The sequence below is a fragment of the Tachypleus tridentatus genome, chromosome 8, assembly GCF_004210375.1.
Source record: "Tachypleus tridentatus isolate NWPU-2018 chromosome 8, ASM421037v1, whole genome shotgun sequence".
NCBI classification, from domain to species: Eukaryota; Metazoa; Arthropoda; class Merostomata; order Xiphosura; family Limulidae; genus Tachypleus; species Tachypleus tridentatus.
Genome location: NC_134832.1, coordinates 84,306,195 through 84,325,197, shown reverse-complemented (window position 1 = coordinate 84,325,197; position 19,003 = coordinate 84,306,195). Strand labels below are relative to the sequence as shown.

At 35.2% G+C, this 19,003-nt stretch overlaps 1 protein-coding gene across 1 annotated transcript in view; it reads left to right on the top strand.

Annotated features, from left to right (window-relative positions):
- Nucleotides 1–1,243: 1,243 nt before the first annotated feature.
- Nucleotides 1,244–19,003, top strand: part of LOC143222816 (uncharacterized) — a 42,892-nt gene continuing 25,132 nt past the window's right edge. The window contains exon 1 of the mRNA XM_076449882.1: nucleotides 1,244–1,627. The gene's annotated coding sequence lies outside the window, so the exon portion shown is untranslated. The remainder of the gene's footprint in view (nucleotides 1,628–19,003) is intronic.

Below are 19,003 nucleotides of genomic sequence, written 5' to 3'. Positions count from 1 at the left end.
ATCTAGAAACGACACACCATCAACCTATTAACCATTTATTGACTAGTGCTATGTTTCTTGTGGGTTGTAGAAAGATCGATAAGACTCTCACATCGCAATTGGTCTAGAGAAATCTAGAGTCAGTGGTTGTCAACATTTTAAACGCAACAAAATGTGGCCTGATTTCAATGAAAACAATTTACTTATTTAAAAGCATATACGACATTTTGTGAAAAATATTTACGTGATAGGAAAATTTATATATAACAAAACTATTGCAGGCCTGTGTAATAAGAACTTTTTTTCTCTTAGCGTGAACTTGAGAAATGACCAGTGCTGTAAAACAGATATTGTCAAATTGGTAAAAAATATGTTTATTGTTAAAAACTAGTGAACTAATCTAAAACTTCTGGATAGTTCGGCATGATAATAGAGTAGTGAAGTTTCAATTCATTCGACATTCAGCAAATTCAGAGGCTGATGTTCTCAGTTTGCTCACAGTATTCTAAGTTGTATTACACGTGTAGCCTTATTGTTCAGAATGCCTCGAATTAGCAAAAAATGGAATTATCTCACTGAAGATCCTGCATATAATTCTTGAACAAAATACAATATTTGCAGTTTATTTACATCACACACACCAGCGCGTGCAAGGCGTGCGAACTCAGTAATACAGACGAAGGTCGCGGTTTCGCGCCCGAGTCGCGCCAAACATGCTCGCCCTACTAGTGGAGGGCAGCCGATATGGAGGGGCATTATAATGTTTGATGGTTAATCCCACTACATTCGTTGGTAAAAGAGTAGCCCAAGAGTTGGCGGTAAGGTGGTGATGAGCTAGTCATCCCACCCACCGTACTTTGGGGTACACTCTACCAATGAATAGGGGATTGACCGTCACATTATAACGCCACACGGCTGAAAGGGGGAGCATGTTTGGTGTGACGGGGATTTGAACCTGCAATCTTTGGATTACGAGTCAAGTGCCTTCACCAACTAGCCATGCCGGTCTCCTTCTTAAAGTATGAAACCTAAATTTTGTAAGTTGAATTTATTGTGCTAACTTTGATATTTAATCATATTCACAAATACACCTTTGAATGAAACACTTAATATAGTTGTAAATGTGGTTCAAAATCAATATAAAAAATAGATTCTTTAAAGAAGTATTTAGAAAGTGTAACGCATTTATATTATACGTTTAGTTTAGTATCTACGCTTGTTTCTTTGTAGTTTTCTTTTTTTTTTTTTTGCATGTGACGTACAACGTTGACTACGTATTGCACACGTCCTGTCTCTTCTCGAAACTTGTAGAAAATTGTTGAAAATGAGAAGCAATAATATCTATTTTCGAAAATGCGTTAGATAATTGTTGCCAAGCGAAGTGTGGTGAAGGTTATACCCGCGCGATATTTGCATAGAAAGCAGCTATCGGAGAGACTGAAGAATATTGGTGGACAATTATAGTTAGTACGTTATAAGTCTAGGAAGATATAATTGTGATTTAACGTTTATTAATTCTAAAACCAGAGAATTAGACCAGAAACATTAGAAATTTCGAACATTACAAATCGTTCAAATTCAGTGAATTACTTTGGACGTTAGAATTATTGCAAGAAAATGAAATGTCTTCATCTGTAAGCGATGTGAGGTTAGTAAAGAAACGATAGCTAGCTAGCTTAAGTGAGGATAAACTCAGAATAATTTGTTTGGCGTGGACCTGGATCGTCGATAAAATATTTAGTTCCGGACCGAATATAAGACTCAGTGTTGTCTGTAAACCATTATTTGTAATAATTATTAGTAATAACAGTTATTATAAATTGCATTGTTTTTATGTTTGTATATTAAAATATATTTATGTTAAAAATGAAATTATATGTATCAATCTTGTCGGCTAATCACATAAATTTAATATATATTAACATTTGATTAACTAAACTCAAATTAACATTCAGGTTTTTTGAAGTAGTAATATGTAACTTGATAAGTTGGATACTCGTCCGAAATAAAATATTAAAGTGAACATTCGGATATTCATGAAATGTAAAAAAATGTTTGCCCTTTAATGCAGTAGTGCGTATGCTTCGACAACATTGGATTCTGTTAACATTATTCTTGTATGAGTCACTTACTATCCAGAGTTTTTTCCTGGCCTTAATCTTTATAAATTTTTTGATAGGTCTATAGGCTTAGTTATAGTATAAAGCAAGCCATAATAATGGTATCAAATTATTACATATAAATTTGTATATGCATTAACTATCTGAACTTATCTATCCTTGTTAGTCAACAGTTTGGCAGTTTTATAAAATTCATCCAAATAATCTTCATGTTATAATAGACAATATAGACATTTGCATTGCTTTTAGGTTGCAAAAAAATCATGTTTAAAAAAAGTATACCAAAAACTTGATTTGTGTTTAGAATGCACTCCTTTATAGTGGCTCTAAATGATAATGTTTCTCTTGTGAGATAAGATGGTTTGGTGTTTTATGGGATAAAGCAATTAGGCAATCTGCACCAAGATAAGATGATTACTGCAATATATTTTCATGCCTTGTGAACATATCTTAAATTTTTATATGTTGAAAATAATTTTTGGGTTTACATTGGGAATGCAGTGATTGTGTGCCCTGCTATGGGATAAAATTTTGTATCAGAATAAAATGTAAAATCTCTTATGTATCAATAATAAATGTAAACTAAAATGTTTATATATAGAAATGCATGAGAAGGTTAAACAGTGTCAATCATTTGGAAAAAAAGTGTTGCTCTAAATACAAATCTTGCTATATATATGTATAAATCTATTATTTATATTATGGACTTTTTCATGGTAGTACATAAAAATAGAGGAAAGTTAAAATTCATTTATATATTGGGAGGCAAGATTGCTGGTGTACATAAAGTACAAGTTTGGATTTTAATGTAAAACATTAAATTTTTGTTTACAACTTGAAAAAAATGTTAAAAAAAGAATATTTTATTGTAAGAAAATGTATAAAATTTGTGTTTTTATTTTTAAAGATATTCTAGGCTTTATGTCTGTCACTTTGATATCAGCTGGATTTTTATGCTCATGCACACACATCTTTATTAAAGGGTTTGTTTTCTTGTACTTTGTAATTACATACCTAGTTGTAGGGCCTCATTATTATGTACTTTGAATTTAATTGATAAAGGTTATTGCTTGCCTGTCCTTTCTAAATCTTGTTCTGTAGTGTATTGTTTGATACAAAGATCAATAAGATATTACATATACCCAGCCAGTTTGTAATGTTTGTATTTACCTTTTCATGTCTAATTTTTATTGGATTTAAAGTTAGGGTTGAGGATGGCTGGTAAGTAAAAGGAAGGCAAATATGGATTTTGAAATACCATGTATTCATTTCTTATTTAGCTTAGATTGGTAAAAGTTGACTCCATGAAATTTTCAATACTTTTCACAATTATATGAAAAGTATATGTATTAATGTATAATATGTAAATGAACTCATTTGACTTTACACTTGTGCTAGTCACATGTTGTTTAATGTCATTTACCCATAATATTTCTGTATCTTTCCATGGCTTCTGTTGTTAGAGTTCTTTCAGGCTTGTTTAGTGGTTTGTTTTGGGGGCACATCAGTCATGCAAATGTAGGAAAGTACTGAAGTGTCTATCTTCTCTCTTTGTCATTTGTTTTTTTTAATAGGAGTTACATTGTAGATTACAATGAACTGTAGAATAATTAGCCACATAAATATTTTGTACACAGCAAACTGAGCCTTTTGTTTTTATTCACCAGTGAATAAAGTTTAATGTTTTATTATGAATGTTTTGTTCAGCCAATTTATTTTATTCATTGAGGTAAATTTTACATTCCACAAACATTTCTTGTTGCACTTCTAGTTATTGCAACTTATCTTTCCTTTCAAATGTTATCTTGAGTTTCATTATTGTGAGGTTATCCAAGTGTTGAAACAATGCATTTTAATTTTTATTAGTAAAAACGTAAGAAAAATATATTTACTTATTTTTAGTAATTGACATGTTTAGTGTTAGTTTTGCTCTAAGTACACAGCTTGCTCTTACTGAAAGTTAATGCTAATTATTAATTGTAATGGAACACTTGTAAATAATGTCACTGCAGCTGTTACATTGTTACTAGCTGATAAAAGTGTAGCTGATTAAAATTCTATTAGTGTTAACAGTTTTACAGAAGATGAACTGTGTATTTTTATAAGTTTAAGCAAACAAGAATGATGAGTAGCATTTAAAAAAAATACAAAAATGCAAATTTCTTTACATAATGTTATTTTTCATTATGTTTTAAATCAATATGGGGAGTGGCAGTAAAGCAATAAACAACAGAAGCATAAAGCATTTTGTAGGTATTCACTCTTCACTCCAGGTGTTTTCAACAGTATCTATACATACTCAATTCCATCATTTCCTATCTCCTTGACTATCTCAATAATAATCTTTGATGGACCTCTTTTTTATTTTTTTTTGGTTTTCTGACCTCTGTTGTACTAATGTCCAGTACTGAGCCTACTACTGGAAATGTATTTTCCAGTTTTCTGCCTCTTCATCTTTGGTGTTAAATAGTTACTCATTGTACTGTTTTTATCTTTTATCTTTTTTTCTTTTTTTTTTTACTTTTCTTTCACCAAGAGCATCCTTTCTTTATCTCTAATTACTTTGAATACTGTAATGTCTCTCTTTGCTATTTTTTTTGCTTGGCTATTCTCCGTTTTCCCATTTTGGTGTTTCCATGTCATCATATAAATGTTTAATTGCCTCTTTCTTTGTGATTTCTACTGCAATCATTTCCTCCTTTTTTGGCTTTTCAGTACACTATTCTTGGATAGTCATCTTTCATTATCTATGGTTTTTCAATACTTTTTTCTTTTCTCTAATGGTTTGCTGTATTCTTTCACTGTATGAATCTACATCCTTTTGTTTTGCCACAAACGTTTTATGTTTCTTGAATTATGAACATCTTCAGTACTTTTCAATAATTCTCTACGTTGGACCTCTTGCATCTTTCAGTTCTCTACTGCTTTTTTTTTTCTTCTGGCCTCCATGCCTTAATATTCTCAGTTTCTTTCCCTTTTTCTTTTTTGTTGGGCCTCCTATTTGCAATCTTTATTATCAGCATTCTATGTTGGTGTGCCACTGCTTCTTCTAGTATCACCTTTACATTCAACACCTTTATTTTTTTTTTGTCCCTCCTTTGGACTTGATATAGTCAACCATGCCATTACTCAAACCTGCATCCTTTTAAAGTAAAAAGTTAAGTGTAATACTCTTTAAATTTGTTGTACAATATTTATGTAGAAATGAAATAAAACACATAAAATACAGTATCTTTTATGTAACCACATTTACGTGTAAACAAATATATACACATTCTCTGACATTGTACTACACAAGGAAAAAAATTCTTTAAACACAAAAGTATATCAAGTACAAGGATATGAATATATTAAGACAATATTTACAATAATCCTGGATTTTTTATAACCTACAGGTGCACCCTGTTACCCCCTCTCCCCCACTACAGAAGTTCGTGAATGAAAAGAAGCCTTGTAGGACAATAGCAAGTTTCTTCTTTGTATTTGCTGTATGAATATTTAAGATATTTAGCTCACTAAGAATCTCAATAAGCTCTTGTCAGCTCTTCATCCAGGCTGTGCCAGTTACTCATTTCTCTTCCTCTTGTTATCTTCTTTCTAAAATAGTTCCATGCCATCACTCATTTGGTAATACCAATTCATTTGGCATGCAGTGAAAATACTAATGCACCACCATTTTCAAGCTGGTAGTGGCTGGATGCAAGGCAATCAATGGTGATTCTACTTGGTCTATTGATCAATATTCTGGTGTTACTCAGGACAAGAATGAATTGGCCATTGTATTGGCAATAGTAATCACCATTTAAGTTGTAGTGTTGAAAGGAGTGATAATGGTCTTAGTTTCTTAGCTGTTTTCTCTGCAGGATTTTCATTCTCATATCTTTAAAGAGGTCTTTCCCTTGGTGACTTTCTTTATTATAGACTCTTTTTGATATTTTGGGGTCTTCTTGAAAAATTCAGTTTTCATCACAGTTAAAGATCTGTGGAGTTTTATGATTCCATTCTTTGAATGAAATGATTTTCAGATATGACTCTAGTGTTTCTTTTGTTCTTTGTAGTTAGTTGCTTTTTGCTTTTACATCATGTAGCTTCTCTCTACAGTATGTTGATAGTTATGGAAGGTGGCATCAGTGAACAACTTGGGAGCATCAGAAATGCTGTAGCTGGCAGGTCTTTTTCTTTTGAGATGAGATTCAACAAATATAGTTTTTATTGTTCTTCAGTGCTGCAAGCACTATTATCAAAAGAAGCACAGATGCTCTCATAGATTCAGATGTGGAATCACCTGTGTAGGTGCTGAGGATATTCTAATTTCTTCAAGTCTACTGTGATCTTCACTTCTGGAGTATTGTTTCATATTTTTATTTTTTACCAAAAGAACAGAAATAATTGTAATGTTGATTCTAAACATTTCTTAAGAAGTAAATCTTTAAAAAAAAATTTTCTTTTTCTGTTAATGCAGAGGAATGGATAATATTAGTCATTATGTCCAGAATAGGTTTAAACTTTAAGCTTCAGAATAGGAGTATTTAGTGAACTCAGTGTTTTTGTATATTCATGTTTGACACAGTGCTCAAAATAAAAAGCAAAGGAACAATATGTGAGTGTATGACTAGCACACACTGAAGAAATGGTGTTCTCATCTGAAAATGGTGAGGTTAGACACACTTTTGTGAGTAACAATTTGACTTAATCATCTAGTAAGCAGAAATTTAGTATTTCACCCACCTCTGGTACAGCCCATATTTTGTTCATGTTTGATGCAAACCAGTCATAGATTCTTGGTTATCCATTATTCCAGTGTTTATTTCTGAGGTATATTACCAACAACTCTCTACAAGCTTCTGCAATTGTTGGTCAGGTTACAGTTAATGCTAGGCTGACTTACAGTAGGGTAATTGACAAGTAATGCACATCTTTTTTTATGATACTTTTTGTGTTCTGTATAGTTTATAAGGTTAAAACATATTCAATATTCACTTATTGTTTGCCATTGCAAAGTATAAGTCTAATATTACAACACTATTTTATATGAAAGTACAGTTTTCCTCATGGCACATGAAAGTTAAGTCAGAATTACACTAATAATAGCCAGAACAGATTTTCTCAGAAAGAAACATTATAGCATTGTGTAGCACAATAAAAACTTCAGCATAATATATGCACACAATATATTATATCTCAATGGCTATATTTCTTTCTTATCCAAAGTAGGATTACCATATATTTTAATAAAACTGGAATCATTTTTTGTCCCAATCAGAAACAATATATGAGTTAAAATGTCCCAGTTTTTCTCTACCTTAGTATGAGTTTGATATGTAAGGTTTGTCAGTTTACACTGTTTCTTTAAATTTTATTTGTAAGACCACCTGATTAACAGATCACATGGTACAGTGTTCCTTCCACTGATCTCTACACTGAAGTGATTCCCTTCTGTTCCATTACATTTTCTTAAAGTAACCTATCATTGGACAGCTAGAGAAATTGTGATCTGATGACCTACCTAACTACAAAAAAGAAATGAAGAGGTAATACTTTTCTTTTGAGTGACATAGAAAAAATAATAGCAAGTGGTTCATAAACTGAATCATTAACTACTTTCAAAACTCTTGTGTAGATATTCATTGATCCTGGTGCTTTATCATTCTTTAAACTTGCTGAGTTTTTTTTTTTTCTGAACAAGCTTAGAATTAATGTGGCTATAGTTTTTATCTAGCAATTGTTCAGGTTGAGAAATATTGCTTAAATCTGTGTTTTTTTTTCATTATAAAAACTGAAGAAAATAAAACTTAACCTAGCCATCCTGTAATCATCAGATGTAAGCCTTCCAGTATCACCTCTCAAAAGCCTTACTCCCTTCCTAACATTCTATTTATTCTTAATGTATTTGAAGAAATCCTTCATATTTTTAGCCAAACATTTTTTGTACACTTCATAGATTTCCTAATTTCCCATTTGACCAACTCTTTTAATCTTCTATAAGTTTCTAAATCTCCCATCATTACAAGGAATTTAAACTTCTTATAAATGAAAATAAAGACAATACAAAACACAAGGCCAAGTGTGTTACAATAGATGTGAAACTGGTGAGAGATGAGTGATGAAACTTTTAACAAACTCTTAGCAGTTTTGAGTGCTCCCTTTGAAGTTAAGCTATAAATCTCTTTAACATTGAATGGGAAAAATAAAATCTCTGGTGAATATTAGAATAAAACAAAAGATACATTACTATTTACATTAAAATTCATATGTTACAAAGTTTTATATCACAAATTGTTACAATTCAGGCAGTAACTCTTACCTAGTCAAATTTTGCATAATAGACTAAAAAACAACCAGATCAATGAATATGAGTTTACACCGACTTCATCTTGTACACATCACTTTTGTCTACCATATTCTGAGTGCAAGAGCATAGCAGCTTCTGGCTGATTTGCCAACAGAAAATATAACCATCTATCTTACAACATTAGGAGACATCTTTTATCTTAGACAACAATACTAGTTACCAATTAGGTAATTCACATCATGCCCACCAGAGAAAGTGAATGGCAAGTGGCTTACTTCAGAATTTTCTGAGTTTAAACTACATTTAAAGAACATATAGAAATTTAAAAAAGTTGCATATTAATTAATGGTTATTAATGCATATTGCATACGTTACCACTTATTTCCTTCTCTCCATTTCTTAAAGACTAATTCATCCATTTCTAGTACTAAAATTGCAACAACATTAAAATTTTAATGGTACATTATTCAAGAATTATAGCTAATTCTAGCCCCAGTAAAACAACTTATTTAATGATACTTACTTGTGTGAAGGCAGAAACAACTTCACAAAACAAAACACTAGAATGAAACAACTGATAAATTTTAAATGTTCCCTCTACAAGAAGGTGGTTTAACAAACTGGGTTTGCATAAAACAAGAACAAATAAAAAGACCTGAAAGTATCTCTAGCAGAAAATACATACATGAAAGAAAACCTGTCTTTTTCAGGAGAGGAAAGCTAACAATAATGCCCTTACAAAAGAACACTATTAACAAAAAAGGAAGATATAAAACTTCAAAAATATAAATCACACACCAAAATTAAAACACAAACCCTTAAATAACATTTAACTGGCCTTTTAAAATGGAATAGTTAATGCATAACATCCAAAATATAATAACTTAAATCTTATACTAACCTTAACCTTGATACCAAAAATACATATGTAAGAAAATGTAATATATATACAGGAGGTGGATAAAAAAGTGATCCCCCATGAAAATGTTGTTAATATGTTATATCAAGTATTAGACAACAGAAAAATATGTAAAACTATGTTTTTAGAATGCAGTTGATAAGATCTGTTGAAATATGATCTCAAATCCTAATTTTAACACTAGTTTTTTGTAAATACCTGAACTATTCATTATTTTAGTTACATTTTCTTATAAAAAGTGTTGTATACCTGCTGTAGTATCTTAGTTCTTCTGATTCCACTATCACTGGTATCAGTATCCAAAATAAACTCACAATTTTGTTGTAGATACATTAGCAGTGAAAGTTACATTAAAGCATGCTTCTAGGACAGAAAGGTGTGCATACACTCTTTTAACCATCTGAAATGACATCAGCTTTAGTGAGAGTAGATATTAGTGTGGAAATCTTGGAAAAATTGTTTAAAACATATAACATATGCCCAAGAAAACTTCAAACATCTTGTCTCGTTACAGTTTGAACTTGAACCACTGCTGTCTTTCTATGATAAGCTGAGACACCTTTATCCACAACATGATCATGAAAGTTCACATGTATGTACATAAATGCACATGTTCCAGATTTCAAACTTTAATCCTATCATTCTTATCTGTTGTAAACCCACAGACAGGTTCACAGCAGCAGACTCAAGTGTTTAGTCAAATGTCAAGACATGATCTGCATACACAAAGCATTTGCTACACTCCTGCCCTTTAAACATAAGCTCCATTAGTCTTTTCAAAGTGATAAGAGAATTATATGTGCTAAACAGCATAACTTGAAACTCAAACAAATCATCTTATGTGTTAAAAATAATTTTGACTGTTCTTATCATCCCCCCTCGGTGTGGATTCCTGTACATGGTGAGGGGACCTCCCAGGGAAGGTTCTGTTCTATCTGGTTACCTTCTCTGGGATCTAAACATCCACCCACGTGTTTGCCGTGCGTGGCGACCCGTGAAGGGGAGGAGAGGATCCTGGTGGTTGAGGGGTCCAACCCTAACACACCACTTTGGCCTCGAATTCCTGTAGACGGGCAACCTTGGGATGGCCCCCCTTGGGTCAATCGGCTGGTCCACTTGGGCTAGAGTCAACCAAGTACCAGTGTTGGAAGTTCTCAACGGGTGTTGTGGACATTGTGCCTGATGCTGATGTTTGGGTATAGTGCTCACGAAACCCTGGCGTTGCTGCATTGTCCTTGCGTGACTTTGTAGTGCGTCCCCTTGTAGGGCTCCATGGTGGGTGGGGTCAGTGGGTACCGAAATTTTTTCTTTTTCCTATGGATCCTCTAAAAAATGTAAATGAAATTGTAAAAAAACAGTCAATGGGTAAGCGACCACGTCTTGAATACTCAGAACAGCAATCTTCAACATCAGTAACACACGTACCTCATTTTCTTATATTACATTCTCTTTTGGAAAAACCTTTAGGGCAAATGTCCCCTTTTTTATTCAAAAGGGACTAGAGGGACTTGCTGGCTCTCCAAAGTCAGTAAAGAAACTTCGATCTGGTGACATATTGGTTGAAACATCCACATCCCAACACAGTGAACTCCTCTTGAATTCAAAGGCAATTGGGGATATGTCTATTAAGGTTACACCCCATGCTACCTTGAATTCTTCATGAGGAGTTATTGTTGAAAGGGATTTGAAGAACGTTCCCGAGTTAGAGATTCTCGCTGGTCTCTCCACTCAAGGAGTTTCTGCAGTGAGGCGCATCTCAACTCGCAAAGATGGAGTTACACTCCCAACAAATACCCTCGTTTTAACATCTACTTCACTACGTGCACCTGCCAGCATCAAGGCAGGTTATCTCATTTGCAGGGGATCGGCCATACATACCAAACCCTCTTCGATGTTTCCAATGTCAGAGATTCGGCCACTCAAAGACATCTTGTCGTGGTTCCCTGACATGTGCTCGTTGTGGAGGCAAGGACCACGATGCCTATGACTGTGACATGAACCCACATTGCGTAAACTGCAATGGTTCTCACCCCTCTTACTTTCATTCTTGCCCAAAATGGTTGGAGAAAAAGAGGTGCAGCGTTTGAAAACGACACATAACATTAGTTATCCTAAGGCTCGGAAATTGCTGTCCACAACTCCATCTCGGACATATGCTGCTGCACTTCATTCCACAACTACAGTGGGAGTGCAGACAGATCTCTCTGTGCCTCCAAGAGAAGCGGTGGAAGCTGGATCAGGCAGACTGGTCCACTTTCACTGCTCTCGCAGAACTTGATCCTGCCATCGTAAATCAGCCATCAATAGACGACTGTGTAGCAGCGGTAACTGACTGTATTACACATGCAGCTGCTCAATGTATTCCTAAAATCTCGACACGTTTTCCACGATATCCTCGTCCGTGGTGGAATCCTGCTTGCCACTTAGCACGGAAGGTTCAAAAGCGGGCCTGGGATACTTTTCGTAGATATCTCACACTTTCAAACCGGGTTGCTTTCCAACGGGCCCGTGCACATGCTACGTGGGTAAGACGTCAAAGCCAGAAGGAATCTTGGATTAAGTTCACAACCAGCATATCTTCTACCACCAGTTCCAAGATCATATGGGACAGGATTCGAAAGGTTAATGGGCACTACAATTCTGCCCCCCTCTCGATCTTACTCTCTGATGGTCAGGAGGTGACTGATGTTCGGAACATCGCTAACACTCTAGGTGAAAGCTTTTGCTGGGTATCTAGCACTTCTGCTTGTTCCCCCACCTTCCTGGCCATCAAGACTCGGGCAGAGCGATCACCTCTTTTCTTTCGAACTGACTGTTTCTTTGACTATAATTGTCCCTTTACCCTGGTGGAACTAAAAATGGCCCTACATCGGTCTGCCAGTACATCTGTTGGACCTGATGATATTCATTATGACATGTGCACCATCTATCTCCTGCTTCTCTTGATGTCCTTCTGATTGTTTTCAACCGGATCTGGCAGGAGAATGTTTTTCCTGATGCCTGGCGCCAGGCTATTATTTTACCTTTCTCTAAGCCAGGGAAAGATCCCAAGATTCCTTCAAACTACCGTCCAATTGCTTTGACGAGCTGTCACTGTAAGACATTAGAAAGGATGGTTAATGCTCGTCTTGTTTGGTTCCTTGAATCAACCTCCTCTCGCCCACCCAGTGTGGGTTCCGTCGACAGCACTTCACCACAGACCACCTAATTCGTCTTGAAACATCTATCAGAGAAGCCTTTCTCAACTGCCAACATCTTGTATCAATATTCTTTGACATAGAGAAGGCTTACGACATAACATGGAGGTATGGCGTTTTGCGAGACCTACATACATACTGGTTACGTGGCCATCTACCCATGTTTATTAAACTTTTTTAATGGACAGGAGATTCCAAGTTCGTGTGGGTTCGACACTTTCCCGTTCTTTTGTACAGGAACTTGGAGTCCCTCAAGGCTGTGTATTGAGTGTTACACTCTTCAGTATAAAGATAAATGCCATCACTGAACAACTCCCTCTCACTGTTGCTAATGGGCTGTATGTCGACGACTTTCACATCTCATGTCAGTCGTCAAACATGAGATTTATTGAGCGGCAACTACAAACTGCCCTCAATTGTATACGGAAGTGGACTCTGGCGAACGGCTTTAATTTCTCTCTCTCCAAAACTGTATGCATGCACTTTTGCCGTCGACGGGGTATTCACCCTGATCCTGAACTTCATATCGGTGAAGTTTTGCTGCCAGTGGTCCCGGAGGCCAAGTTCTTGGGGCTTATCTTTGATCGTAAACTGACCTTTATACCACACTTAAAGCAGCTTCGGGTCAAATGCACAAGAGCACTGAACATCCTCCGTGTTCTCTCTTCTACCAGTTGGGGGGCAGATTGCTGTTCAATGTTAAAGGTATATCGTGCTCTTATTAGATCGAAACTCGATTATGGATCAATGGTCTATGGCTCTGCCAGACCCTCGGCCTTAAAGATGCTGGACCCCGTTCATCACCAAGGACTTCGACTCTGCACTGGGACTTTCCGTACTTCTCCAGTTCAAAGTATATACATTGAATCTCATGAACCTTCTCTACACCTTCGCCGTTTGCAACTATCTTTACAATATACTTCGAAACTTCATTCCTTACCAAAGCATCCCACCTGGAAATGTGTTTTCCTTCCTCAGTGGGCCATACTTTTTTCAGAATAGATGACCTGCCATTGCTCCTTTTGGCCTTTGTATCCAGGTGTAGTTGGATGAATTGGGTCTGTTCTTGGATAACATTGCAGATTCCACAGGTTGGCCCATCCCACCATGGCTTATTACAGCCCCCAAATGTGACCTTTCTTTCAGTCACCTAAAAAAGGCAGATACTCCAGATTGGAAGTACCGTCTTTTATTCAATGAATATCTTTCAAACAATCATTCAGTTCTCATTTATACAGATGGTTCCAAATCAGGTAATTCAGTGGGCTCTGCTATGGTTTGCTATGGGTCAGTAGTTGCGCGCAGAATCCCTTCTACAGCTTCTGTGTTCACTGCTGAACTGTATGCCATATCTCTTGCCGTGGATCATATTGCAGCTGAGCAGTACTCCAACTGCACTATTTATACTGATTCGCTTAGTTCTATACTTGCCTTGGAATCGCTACAAATTAGCTCACATCCTATTCTCGCTGATATTCGAAACCGACTGGCCCATTTCTCATTAGCAGCTACTTCAATCTAGTTTTTCTGGATACCAGGCCATGTTGGTATTCGCGGGAACGAGCTTGCAGACATGGCAGCTAAATATGTCTGCTTCAGCACCATCACTCCTATGCCTATTCCGTACATGGACTATGGTGTTGTCTTCAAGGCTCGGCTCCGTGCTAGCTGGCAGTCCACTTGGAGTGAGCAACATGACAACAAACTTTTTCAAATCAAACCCAAAATTGGACTTTGGCCATCTAGCTTCCGTAAAGTTCGGAAGGAGGAAGTTGTTCTCACTAGGCTACGCATTGGTCACAGTTTTTTAACTAATCATTTTCTTTTATCTGGAACTGATGCACCAATGTGTAGTTTGTGTAACACTCAAATCACTATCAGCCACGTTTTACTTTCTTGCCATCGTTACAATTCTCAACGACGGCAATATTTTAAACATATTTTTTCCGAGGGTCAGTCTGTAACATTGGACAGAGTTATTGGTGATGGTGACTCTGTCCACCTTGATAATGTTTTTAATTTTTTAATGGACATTAATCTTTTTAATCTCATTTAAGTGTTGCATATTTATTCATTACACCTTTTTAATTGTGGTTCCTTTTTTACAGTTTTAATCTCTCTCCTTCAATTTGACATTGGACAATGGCCAGAACATTAAATAACTCGACACCAGGACTGGAAAGGCCAACTTCAGGTGACTAACGCTACTGTTTGAACTATCCGTTTGAACTACTGACGTCCTGGCGAGTTGTTATTATACTTTTGCTGCATATCATTTCACACTTTTACTACTTAACTTTTTAGTACTGGCCATATTGACTCATAACCCGGAACCAGGACTGGAAAGACCAACTGCAGGTGACTGACGGTGGTTTTTATACTTACCTGTTAGTCTTCCTGGCGGGTTATGATCATTACTTTTTTGCTAGAGTAAATACCTTACAACTTCTTATACTCTGCCTTCTATCTTAACATTGTAGACTAGGTGTCAACATTGGTTTTATATTTTTTTGTTTTACCTTCATTTCCATTTATGTCTATTACTACATTTATTTATTTATTTTTAATTTTTTTTTTACATTTTTACCGAATGTCTGGCGCAGATAGCCTCGCTGCTTTGTGCCATAAAACACTAAATCAATCAATCAATAAATCAATCTTATCATCCATTTTAACTTGCTGATATTTAAATGCCAATTCTATAATGTTGAATCATTGTGCATTTTTGAATGCATCTTGAAATTTATCTGATCACAGCAACAGAAAAACATCAACATGTGTTACAGTGCTCTTCAAGAGAAATCAGCACAAAACCAGTTATTTTCATTTGATATGTGTGGTCACTTTTATATTTGTAGGCTTTACTGCTCTCTTATTATCATATCTCCAGCTCTGTGATTTCAAGAGTTTAAGTTGTGCAATACACAATCCATATGTGTGATAAATATATCTCAGAAAAGAAGAAAGAAAAATTCAATAATCTCTCTGAATCTTAAGTCCCTAAAATGCTTGCAGAAATCTACCACACAAAGAAAAATATACTTTACATAAAGTTCTATTTTCCCATGCATTGTGACCCACCTGCCTGAGGGCCACTCTCATGTCAATAAGGGGTAGGAAATAAAGGGAATCCCATAGTCTGCCAATAGAACAGACCAGTATGGTCATCTATTTTAAAGGTAAACACAAATGAAAATTTGGTAACCCCTGAATAGCTAAGACAACAGAAACTTCACTGAATTTTTGTACTAAAATTAGACCTACAATAACGAGAAAATGAAAATATTTAGTAACTATATGGTTAGGAAGTGTGTTATGTTTACGTATCATGGTATGAGATATAAAATCAGCATACACGTGTACTCCATCTTGTACAACAAAATGGTACCTGATATAAAAGTATTTAGTATAGAAGAAAAGCAATTTCTCTAAAATAGATCATATTAGTTGTACTCTAATAATAAATTTTAAGGAAAGAAGATAAATATTGGAGAAAGAAACGGAAGATGGGTAGAATCCTATATCTCACATTATAAAGGTCAATCCCATATGAAGTAGCTGAAATAGAAATAGCACATGCATGTTTTAGAAAAAGTTAAGCACCTACATACTTGTAGTGAACTTGTTCCTTATAAATGTTTTAAAGGACAAATATGTGTATGATGAGAAATCTAATGTATAATTCACTGTTTTATGAAAGCTAGGACAACAAAAACATTAACAAAGGAAATAACCCAGTTCATTACCAGCGTCTCCAATTGGGTAACTGTGTGAAAATCGATCTTGATAGCTTTGGTTGGCTCCAAAATGACGACTAAACATTTTAGGTGCTTAAGATTAAGAACGGTTACGATTGGATAGATAAAATACAACTAGATGTTTCTTCACATGGTCTCCAAAAGTACATAAAACCAAAATTAAAAGAAACAAATATTTCTATTTCTTGTTTTTGAAGTTCATATGTCATGCTGCGTTGTAGCCCATAGAATTCATAATTCTTCCCGTGATTTATGATATGTGCACGTTTTACTGACAATGCGACAGTATGCAATGTTAAGCATCCATTATGTAATGTTATTTTAGTGTCTACTGAATGGCTGACAGACAACACATTTCTATACAGTGATTCAAGTGGTTAGAACAAGTGATATCTCTAATTGGCCTCTGGACCTCTTTCGGAAAAATTAAATTACGTTTCTCTATCATTTGACATGTTGACGCTACTACTGGGAAAAAGTAAAAAAATAAATAATTGGAAAGGTCGTATTCTTTGACATTAAGCTATAATACAACGCTCTTATCGTTTTACCAACTTTTCGGCAAAAATACTGTGGCTTAGGATGTTGATGAATGTCTTCAAATGATAGTAACGACATTGAAGTTGGTCTGTTAGGGTCGAAACTTATCACTTATGTTTATCAATTTTAATTCCTCCTTCCGCCCAGTAGCACAACGGTATGTCTGTGGACTTATATTGCTAGAGACCGGGTTTCGATACCTGTGGCGGGCAGAGCACAGATAGTCCTTTGTGTAGGTTTGTGCTTAATAATAATAACAATCATTTTGATCCATGAGACACAATTTACGGATAAATATCGAAAATTATTGTTTTTTCCTACTTGAATAAGTCAGATCGTATTGACTGTAATTTTAATCACTTTTCCAGTAGGACGAGCAATCGCAGTTAATTTCTTGGAAAACATTTGCTCAATGAGTGAACTTGTGTAAGCGATGCCACAGTAGAGTGTTTTCATTTCTATATTCAAGAAGAGAAAAAATCAATAACTATTCTAAAACATTTTACATATTTTCAAATAATTCAATCACATCGCTGTACTGCCATATTAACCAAAAAAAAAATGCTTCCATTTTACTCCCAAGTCTTGTTACAGATACGTGGGCTGTGACCTATAAACATATAGATCGTCTGCTTGGCTAGAATTAGGCTACATGAATACAAATTTCTTACAATGGAAATTACACACACAAATACAACGCAGAAATACATGTTATTTACATACAGGTTCTTCCTAAGGTTATGACAAGAAAAAAATTACAAGAGGTAAGAGTTAATGTAACAACTTTCAGGTTGAAGGTTCAGGGGGAGGAAGTTAAAACGACTTCAGAATGTCACCAATGCATGATGGACATCTAATAGTAGGTTTTCATGGCCCGAATTTAGCATCAGATTTTATGTTACTACCCCCTTGAGATCCCTGGGTGGCATATTTGAAACTATATTCATATAAACACTCACAAGCAAGTGGGACCAATCCTGACATACATACCCAGGTATCATGGGTGTATGTCTAAACGAGGTGTTACATCTTCCAAGAACTAGGTTCTAACTCCTAATAGAACTGATATTAATTGAATAATGTTTTGAGTTACAAAAACTTGAACGTAGCTCAAAGTTAGTCCAACAACAGGTAAAGTCAAATGTTTTAAAGTGTAAAATATCAAGGCACAAAAACTTTATTATAAGTTTATGTTAGGCCTACACTTCTTTAGAAACTAACTTTATCTCATTTTATAATAAGAAATATGCTAAAATATATCAATATAAGCCAAACAGTTCATTCGTACAGCATCATATAGTGCTGTAGTTCAAAATGAAAGGTAACTTGTAAGTCAGGAAAGAGAAATATTAATTACACCTAATATAACATAAAAGTTATACTGTACAGAAATAGAACATTTTAAAAATAGTTTTTTGTTTGTTTTTTAATTTCGCGCAAAGCTACATGAGGGATATCTGCTCTAGCCGTTTTTAATTTAGTAGTGTGAGACTAGAGGGAAGACCGCTAGTCATCGCCACCCCCCGCCAATTAATAAAGACAGCTCAAATTACTTGGTCTAATGAACACTAAACGTCAAAGTGTAAAGAAATATAAAGAATCTCAAAACTACATATCAAGATTTCGAAGAAGGTGATTTTTTTTTTATGTCTAACCTCATCCATGCCATTCCCTTTTAAAAAGAAAACGAATAGTGAGATTGACCGTCACAGTATAACGCCCCCACGGCTGAAAAGGCGTACATGTTGGGTGTGACGGGGATTCGAACCCGCAACTCTCAGATTACGAGTCGAGTGCCTTAATCACCTGGCCTTAAAAAGAGTAGTGGAAGAACACTTTGCTTCTCTAACCGCTACTGATTATGTGATTGGAATAGCACTCCAAGTAAATTGAGACGTTTAAATGAAAACAACAAAGAAAATTGCGAACAGTATGTGTTTTCTAATAGCAAAGCCACATCAGGCTATCTGCTGAGTCCACCGAGGGGAATCGACCCCCTGATTTTGGTGTTGTAAATCTTTAGACTTACCGCTGTACGAGAGGGGGAAGTTACAAAGATTGAAATTTTTTTTTATAATATTAACAGGATCATGTGTGCAATATTAAGTATCATGGATGTAAATATACAATATGCACAAGTAAGTTCAATAAATATCCTGAAAGTTCATAAACGATGATAGGGAAAAAATACCCCAACA